The 9,306-nt window shown below is 48.8% G+C and overlaps 1 long non-coding RNA gene across 1 annotated transcript; it reads left to right on the top strand.

Moving 5' to 3' along the window:
- Nucleotides 1-253: 253 nt before the first annotated feature.
- On the top strand, nucleotides 254-8,058 carry LOC131275065 (uncharacterized). Its single transcript, XR_009182508.2, has 3 exons — nucleotides 254-351; nucleotides 2,051-2,198; nucleotides 7,807-8,058. It is a non-coding gene; the product is annotated as an uncharacterized lncRNA (long non-coding RNA).
- Nucleotides 8,059-9,306: the final 1,248 nt, after the last annotated feature.

Below are 9,306 nucleotides of genomic sequence, written 5' to 3'. Positions count from 1 at the left end.
GTTTAGGTATGTATTCCTAAGAGTTTTTATATATTAAAAGCTCTACTATGAGGAAAGTGAATGTGGCTCAAGCAATTGAGCTTCTACCTACCCAGGTTTGGTTCCTGGTGCCTCCTAAAGAAGACAAGTAAGACAGCCAGCTGACACGATGGGTAGGCACAGCAAGCTGACACAAACGATGATGCAATAAAGAGACACAATGAGGAAAACTCAGTGAGAGACATGGCAATCAGGGACCAGAGGGCTCAAGCAATTAGGTGTCTCTCTCCCACATGGAAGGTCCCAGGTTTGGTTCCCAGTGCCTCCTAAAAAGAAGACGAGCACACAACGAACAGACACAGAGAGCAGACAGTGAGTGTAAACAATGGGTGGGGGGGGGGAATAAGTAAATAAAAGGAATCTTTTTTAAAAATTAAGAAAACTCCTTAATTTAGACAAAAAAAAAAAAGCTCACTATGAAAAATATGACTATATGCCCCTTCCCCTCAGCAATTGGGGTCAGTGGGTGAAAGTGGGGGTTCTGGAGTCAGCCTGTCTGGTCATCTAGCTCCTCTACTTCCTGGCCCCCATGTGACTTTGGGAAAGTCACTTTACCTCTCTGAGCCTCAGTTTCCTCCCCTATAAAGGCTGATAATTGTACAATGTGGCATAAGCGCTCAGGGAACTGTAGTGTCTGTGACTATCATACTGGGGGGGAACATGGAGATGTGCTGCCCAGATCCCCCTTCAAGGAAAGTCTCGCCACCCAGCTGCAGGGAGTGGGGTCCCCCTCTAGCTGTCGGCTCCTTCAGGGCCTCCCGGGAGCTCTTCACTCGGTCAGGCCCCTCCCAGAGCAGATCCCATCCGGAAAGGAGTGAGGACGGGCTGTAAAGACACAGAGCACAGGGGCACAACTCCTCCCTCCCCCAGGCTGCTGGCGCCTTTGTCAGGCCTGCAGCAGAGTTCCCTTCACAGACGCTGATCCCTCTTAAACTTGGTCTCTGGCCTCTGCTTTCAGAGAACCCAGCAGGTGGCACATGACTATTCTGAGCTGATGCGACCAGGGCATTCAGCTCTGAGCCCAGACAGTCACCACACCCAGGCAAAGAATGTGGGCACCGGTGCTGGGGAGGTGAGGACCACGGCAACGCCGCTGGTCAGGATGGTCATTGCCTGCCCTGGATTCACCAGCCCGAGCAGGAAGCGGAGCCCTCCCTGCCTCCCCTCCTCCCTCCGCTCTCCTTCCCTCTTTTGCCCCTCCCACCCTGGCCCCTTCTTCCCTCCCTCCTTCTTCCCGCATACATTTATATAGCACCTACTTTGGCCAGGCGTGTCAGGTGTGAATTCCATGCAACTACTAGGAAAGGGTCCCTGCCTCCAGGGAGCTTACTGTTTAATTACAGCTTCCAGACATGAAAACCCCTCAATTTAGCATGGTAAGTGCTCAGCTGGAGGGTGCCGTGGGTTGCAAATGGTCATGCAGGGGAGCAGGGGGTTCTTCCTGGAAAGGGATATGTCTTCGTTGAGTCCTGAAGGGCAGGTGGGAATTGGTCAGCCAAAGGAGGGTGTGAAGAGATGTTCCGGGGAGAGGGGTGTAGACTGAATATACAAATGCACAATGGCCAGACCAGATAGAAAAATGGAACCCTGACCCAGCAACCAGACCAGGAAACTCCGACCTGCTACCTGCAGCGACCTGTCCAGGAAGGTAAAGCACAGTCCTGTAACTATCAACCCCAAAGAGCCAGGACACGACCAATAACTGACAGCATTCCTAATTTTTACCCCCGCTTCCAGCTTAGGAACAATTGGAGAAGGCCAAATATACTCCCCTAATCAATCTCCTTGGGTACCCTAGTTAGCCCACCCCCAGCTGCCCCACGCCAACAGCCTCCAATCAGGGCATTCCTGGAGTCTTCCCCTCTTCCCACGGTAAAGCTTTCCCACTCCCCCCTTGCCTTTGAGCCTCTGTCAAACACAAGTGACGGTGGCTGACTTCTTTGCCGCAGTGAGCTCTGAATAAATAGCCTTTGATTATTCTCAGTTGGGTGTTCTTCATTTATTTCCGCAGGGGCTAATGCCTGTCAACCTGGACCAGGTGTCTGTGCACTTGCTGTGATGCTGTGGGCAGTTACCACTCTCCTGTGAAAGCATCTTTGCTCCCAAAGAACTCAAGTTCACAGAACCAGGAGAGTGGCCTTGGACATGGCCTCCTCGCGGTTAGTAACCCTAAGGACAGTTACTACTCCACCTTTTGTCCTTTTCTCCTCCAGCTCCTAACCCCAACTCATTTCATCTCCTTGTCTCCTCCAGCTCCTAACCCCAACTCATTTCATCTTCCCTTGTGTCACCCTCCCCAGCCCCCTGTCCCACACTGCTCTGCCTCTGCAAATGCACAGCAGGACAGAAGGCCTCAGTGCCCCTGCCAGCCGGGCTGACTGCTGCCCTCTCACGTGGCGGCTTTGAAAACCCCTTCTCTCCAAGCACTGAAACCCCAGCCCCTCTCCCCTCTCTCCAGCAAAGTTGGCCATGCAGTGAATTTCTATAAACAGTCTTATTTTCTCCTCAGAGTCCACTATAAAATCAGAGATTATTTCCCGTGACGGCGAGTAAACCTTAACAAATTGGTTTTTTAATGGCTATGCCTTGTGATGCCCTGTCAGCTTTGTAAGAAATTGGAGATATCACCACCACTTCGTGATTTGCCTTCCCTCTCCTTAATCGGGGAAAATCCCTCTTTTTTTTCCTTCTCTTTTTAAAAACAGCTTCACTGAGATAAAATTCACATACCATACAATTTATCCACTTAAACTGTACAATTCAATGACTTTAGTATATTCAAATAGAGTTGTACATCCATTGTCACAATTTTAGAACATTTCCATTGTCCCAAAAGAAATCCCCCACCCCTCAGCCATCAGTCCCCATCAGTCCCCGTCAGTCCCCCACCCTCACCAGCCCTGGGCAACTTCCTATGACGTCTCTCTTTTATTGGCCATTGTCCAAAGCATCATCATCATCAACAACATCATCATCATCACTATTATTTGCAGAATGCTTGACCATTTACAAAGCCCTTTTTCCATATTTTTGTAGTAGACTGATTGCACAAATATGTCCCTATTTTTCCTACTTTCCTGGACTCAAGCCTTTTGTTACGCAACTTGGCAGTGCCCACCCATGGCCCGCTGTGGGCCTGGTATGCCCCGCCTGCCCAGCTCTGGCCTCAGCCATGCCGCTGGCTTTGGCCAATGGAGTGTTAGCCAACGTGAGGGAAGCGGAGGCTAGAAAGAATGCTTGCGTTTTTCTGCGTCCTCTCTTGCTCCTCCACGACCACCCTGTGAACATGCCTGGGTTGTCCTGTGGGGAAAGGGAAGCCCCCAGCCCAGGTGCCCCCTCACCTCAGCTGACTGCCAGCCAGCAGGCCTCTGAGGGAGCCCACCTGAGCTCAGCCTGCAGAGCCAGAACAAATGTGTGAGCCGAAGAGATGTTTATTGTGGTATACTGCTGAGGTTTTATGGTTATTTGTTACACAGCATTATTGTGGCAATAGATAACAATTATCTCATTTGTTTCTTAGTACAATCCTGTGAAGTTGGTAAAGTAAGAAAAAATGTAAAATTGAGAGGAAAGAATAGAGAGAGCTGTGTGTGAGCTATGTATCTTTTTAAAATTAATTAAAAATATATTTTTAAAAAAAAGAATAGAGGAGCACAAAAGAAGGAGCATGTATTGAACACCTGTTCTGACCCAAGTCCTGGACTTAAAACTTTCACGTGTGTTACTATCTTATTTAATCCTCACAACAGTGATGAATGCTTTTAGCTGCAGACAACAGTAGCTGCCAATACCAGTGTCTTAAGGAATAAAGATATTCCACTGTCTCATAGAAAAAGAAGTCTGGAAGGGTTGGCATGCCAGGGTTGATGCAGCAGTTCAACAATGTCATCAAGGACCTATGTCTTTCTGTCCTTCTGGTCTACCATCCTCACTCAGTGTGTTAGCTTTTCTTACTCAGGCTTATCACTTCCTGGTTACAGGATGGCTGCCATAGGTCCAAACACCACATCTTCACACAATTGCATGCCAGGCAGGAAAATAAGAGCAGGTTTCCTTAACATATCAGGAAGAAAAGTTCTTCCCAGATGTCCCCTTATAACTCATTGGCTAAAATTGGGCCCCATGCCTGCCCCTAAATAAGCAATAACAAAAAGAAAATGGCATGACTATGCTTGGGTTAGACAAATTATAGCTTATCCTTTGAGGCTGAGGCAGGGACCCTCCTTCCCTGAGCACATTCCATCTAAACAAAATCTTAGGAGAAAGGGGAGCTTGGCTTTTGGGAGGACAACAAACAGTGACATCAACAGATTTTATTATTCCCACTTTACTAATACGGATACAGGTTGGGTGAGGTCAAATAAATTGCTCAAGGTCATACAGCTGGGAATTGGTAGAGCTAGGATTCAAACCCAGCTCTGGGTGCAAAGCCCTTTCTACTCTACTGTAAGGACCTTTGGCCAAGTTTAAGCAGCTAAGAGGGGCCAGAGCAGGGATAGAACCTGCATATCCACCATGGGCGCCTTATCCTCACCCCAGGCTGCCGGTGTCCACCTCTCCTGAGCACCCCCTTTACACATACAATCTGGCAGATGGCTCCCTCCCTCCTTCTTCCATTTGAGTATTTCCAGTGCCTCTGGAGTGGCTGTGCTGCCACAACTTAACAGTGCATCACAGGAGGTGCTCCCACCCCATAGTACATTCCAGCCTGAGAAGCCTCGCGTCAATGCTGCAGGGTCCAGGAAGTGATTTAGAGTCTTACGCTCCCTCACCGTAAATCCAGAACCCTGCAATCACTTTTCCCAGAATAAGCCTAAGAAATAGTCCCCCATCTAGTCCCAGACCCCTGTCTCCGCTTCTCTGGGAGTGATGACTTCAGCAGTTCCAGGTCAGTGTGTTTTACTGTCCTTCTACCTTTCTGGCTCTCAGAGGAGCGTCCTGTGGATGCCCCTTTACTGTCCCGATGAGCCAGTGTGCCAGGCTTGTTGATCAAGCTTATGGTTGCCTTGTGCCAACTTCGGTCATGTGGGGTTAACTTGGTAGCCAGAAGGCGCTCTGGTGGGGGCCCCACCCTCCAACCTCCCTTTGCGTAAGCTGGGCCTGGGAGTTGGCTGGTGTTTCACAAGGATGTGGAAATGGGTCCTACCCCCTCGCAGACAGCTTCTTCTGAGTGGAAAACACATACCTCCTGAAAGTCTCTCGGTGTCTGTGAGTCAGGGACCTCCAGAGAAAAGGGCCCAACAAGATAGATGTAGAGAGAGAGAGAGAGATTCAGTGTAAAGAATTGGCTTGTGCGATTGTGGGACTGGCAAGTCCAAATTCCTAGGGCACAGGCTCAAGAAAGGAAATTCCAGTGAGCATGACATTGAAGTCTAGGTTCTGAATTCCTTAAGCATGAAACCCAGCAAGGGAGAGGGTGTAGTCCTCAGTTCTCCGTCTTAAGACCTCCATCTGATTAGATGAGGCCCACCCACATTATCCAGGGTAATCTCCTTTACTTAAAGTCACCTGATCGTAGATGCTAATCACATCTACAAAATATCGCAGCAACATCTACACCAGTGTTTGACCAAATAACTAAACACCATCACAGTATCTACTCAAACTTCCTTTCCCCACCCACCTTCCTCTACCTGGGCTGAAATGCCCTCCTGGACAGGTCAGTCAATTGTGGGACAGAAGTCAACCTGCCCAGCCAACCACTACCCCACCCCGGTCTTGGAAGAAATTCTGTGTTCCTGAGCACTGAGTTTCAGAAGTTCAAGGCCATGGGTTGGGACCTGGAAAAGATGTAGAGGTCAAAGAACTATAGAATATAGAAGGTAAAACCGGAGAGGGAAAAGTCTTCAAGATCATCTAAGCCAGTCATTTTCAAACTACTTTTTAACTGCAGAACTTTTGTCTTCCAAATGAAATGTTTACATGGAACCCCAAGATGTAAAATAAAATAAATATACATGAGGCCACTCTAATTAAGCAGACATAGTGGACTTGGGGTATTCCTTGACCGTCAGCAGAACTGCAGGACTCTATGGAATGCACTACTATAGGCAGATCCCTTAACTTTACCAATGGGGAAATTGAGGCCCAGGTAAGAAAAGTGAATTGTTGAGCTAAAATGGGCAGCTCTGTTGGAGCTGAGGTTCTAGAAACTGCCAAAACCAGAGGCCAAAGGCTGGCCAAGGTCTCCAAAGCTAGAACTTGGGGGATGGCAAACAGAAGGGGGAAGGGGGAGTGGGCAGGGTATTGGGAGCTGGAAGTAGAAAGTTCTGGATGAAAGGCCCTCCACCCCAGAGGAGAAGCCAGGCTTGGGCAGGGGGACCATGGAGGGTGGAGCAAAGTAGGGAGGATTTTGTGTTTGTTCTCTTTCCCTTACACCAGGGCCTTGGGCAACCCTTCACCACACTCAGCTCTGAATAAAACACCACACAGGGTTAGGGCAGGATATATAACATCCTACATCTGTCCCTGCAGCATCATTGAGGATAACTCCAAGTCCCAAAAATGCCCCAATATCACACCTCTTTTCCCTTTCCTACCTTCAGCAATGCCCATGGCCACTGTTTCCATATCAATGATATAATTTTTTCCATGAACTATAATCCATGCTGTGTAGCAATGCTCCAAAATGTACTCATCAAATGCAACGAATATACCACACTAATGAAAGAAGGTATAGATGTGGGAAGAGTCGGGGGTGTGGAGAATGGGGTATATGGGAACCTGTTATTTTATTATTATTTTTTAATCCTTCTCCCCCCCCCCCCCGCCTTTGTGGCTTTTTTTGCATGCTGTCTGCTCTCTGTGTCCACTCACTGTGTATTCTTCTGTGTCTGTATTTATTTATTTTATTTCCCCTCCCCCCTTGTGGCTTGCTTGCTGTCTGTGCTCTGTGCCCATTCGCTGTGTCCTTTTCTGTGTTTTTTTTTGGCTTGTCTCCCTTTTTTGTTGCATCACCTTGCTGAGTCGGCTCTCTGCGGCGCTTGCTGGCCAGGCGGCTCTCCGCAGCGTGCCGGCCAGCTTTGCCTTCAAAAGGAGGCCCCGGAAAAAAAAAAGTAGGCCCCGGGTCGTGAACCAAGGGCCTCCCATATCATAGTCAGGAGCTCATCTGATTGAGCCACAGCCGCTTCCCTATATTTTTTGATGTAACATTTTGTGTGATAATATATCTTTTAAAAAAAGATAATAAAAAAAGGAAAAAAAATTATACCTCAATAAAATTGATGGCAAAAAAAAAAACTGAATAAAATACCAATCCCTCATGGAGAACAGCTCCAAAGTGGAAAGTGGATGAAGACTGATTCCAGGCTAAACTGGGGCTCCCATTCTTGTGGCGCTGTTGGCCCCAGCAAAGGTTGCGTGAGTTTCCAGAGGCAGAGCAGAGGACATGCGCTTTCTAGACCTAGCAGGAGCGATGGGCTGAGGGTCTGAGAACTGAGGAAGGGGAGGAGTCACGTGCCCCCTCCCCCCCTCACCTCTAGCCTGAGAAGACCTGGGGGACGGGGAGAGGAAAGATGGGGTACAATCAAGTTGGGGGTGTGCTCTTGTTTTGTGCAAGTGCTGAAGGGAAAGAACAAAGCAGGGAGCTCCTAGGGCAAAATGTAAGTGGGGATGCCTTAAAGCCTCGGTAATGAGGGCAGTCCATGGACTAGCAGCAGCAGCATTGCCTGCGCATTCCAGAGCCCCACTCCAGATCCACTGAATCAGAAATGCTGGCGCTGGGCCCAGCAGTCTGTGTTATTTTGTTTTTGTTTTTGTTTTTTCGAGGTACCGTGACCAGAGATTGAACCTGGGACCTCGTGTCTGGGAGGCTGGTGCTCAACCGCTGAGCTACACGGGCCCCCTGTTGTGGGATTCTGCCCTGCACTGCACTCAAAATCAAATACCATCATTTTGGCGGCTGTGTTCCTGGGCTGCAGCAACAGCTGGAGAGCTGAGGATGGGCCATTTGAAATCAAGTCCTAAAAGCACAGAAAAGTTCTAGCAGCAACCTAGTGGAGACTACTGTTTGAGAAAGAATCTGTGTTTGTCCTGGCTGAGGGAAGATAAAGGCAGGGTCTACCTACAAGAGGCTGTGACATGATAGCAGGGCCCATGGAGGAGAAGGACCCCACCCCTCCAGAGCCCTAGGGAGCTGGCCAAGGTCTGAGGCTCAGCCTGGAAAGAGGAAGGACAATGATTGGGGGGCAGGTCCCTTGAGTGGGATGTAGGGGACAGCAGTCTGGTCAAGGAGACAGAGAAGGGGATACAGGGGAAAGGCCGGGGCAGCGGGAGCTCTAGCTAGGGTCTTGGGCATTGGCATACGGTCAAGAGATGGACAGGGGGATTCCAGGCCCGAATGGGTCTGAATCTGGAGGATGACGGGAAACTGGGCAATGAGCCCAGCTAAGCTGCTCCAAAGCACATGGTGGCCCCAGTTTCCCGAGGCTGGCTGTGGGGCGGCTGAGGGTCCAGTCCTCACACAGTGCTGCACAGGGACCCGTTTGGGTCACGTCTCCTCACTATGTCTCCTACACTGCCCAAGGCCTGAGCTAGCGCCCTGGAGGAGCCTTTGGGGCTCTACCTCAGCTGCTTGACCTGCAGGGACGCCAGGAGGTCTGGATCAGCGAGGGAAACGACTGCCCTGAACTGAGCGTGGAGAGGAGGGAATCCTGGGAGCACCGTGGTGTGCCCTCTAGCCTGGCCTTGTTCTGCAGACGCTTGTCCCAGTGACCTGGGCAGGGAACGCAGGCTAGCACAGGCGTCCTGACCACAGTTATATGGCGCTGACGAGGGCGCTTGGGGCCCTTTTTATAGTCTAGAAAGCAAATCTCTTCCTTTTATGGGCCTCAGTTTTTAAATGAGTCACTGGGTGTTTTGTAAATGTAGTTGTAATAAACCAAAAGCAGATGAAAATCAAAAGTAAATTTAGCACTTGAAAGCTAAACTCTAGTTTGAATGCTTAATGCAATTTATTTGCTTGCTTAATCGCAAACTGCCTATATAAAAATGCACAATAGCCAGGTCAAGGGCACATGCTACTTTTTTTTTAAACAAATCAATTTTATTGATGCATATTAATAAAGCATAAATCCATCCAAATTGTACAGTCAATGGTGTTCAGTGTAATCACATATTTGTGCATTCATCACTTCAGTCTTTCTTAGAGCACTTTCAGTATTCCAATAATAATAATAATAAACAAAAAATAAACAAAACTCATCTCATCATCTCTCAATCTCTCTATGCCTCCCCTGCCTTGCATAGCTGCTATTCTTTCTCCTTTCT

This window comes from Dasypus novemcinctus, chromosome 21 (genome assembly GCF_030445035.2).
Source record: "Dasypus novemcinctus isolate mDasNov1 chromosome 21, mDasNov1.1.hap2, whole genome shotgun sequence".
Taxonomy (NCBI): domain Eukaryota; kingdom Metazoa; phylum Chordata; class Mammalia; order Cingulata; family Dasypodidae; genus Dasypus; species Dasypus novemcinctus.
This window is presented reverse-complemented; position numbering and strand designations above follow the sequence as displayed.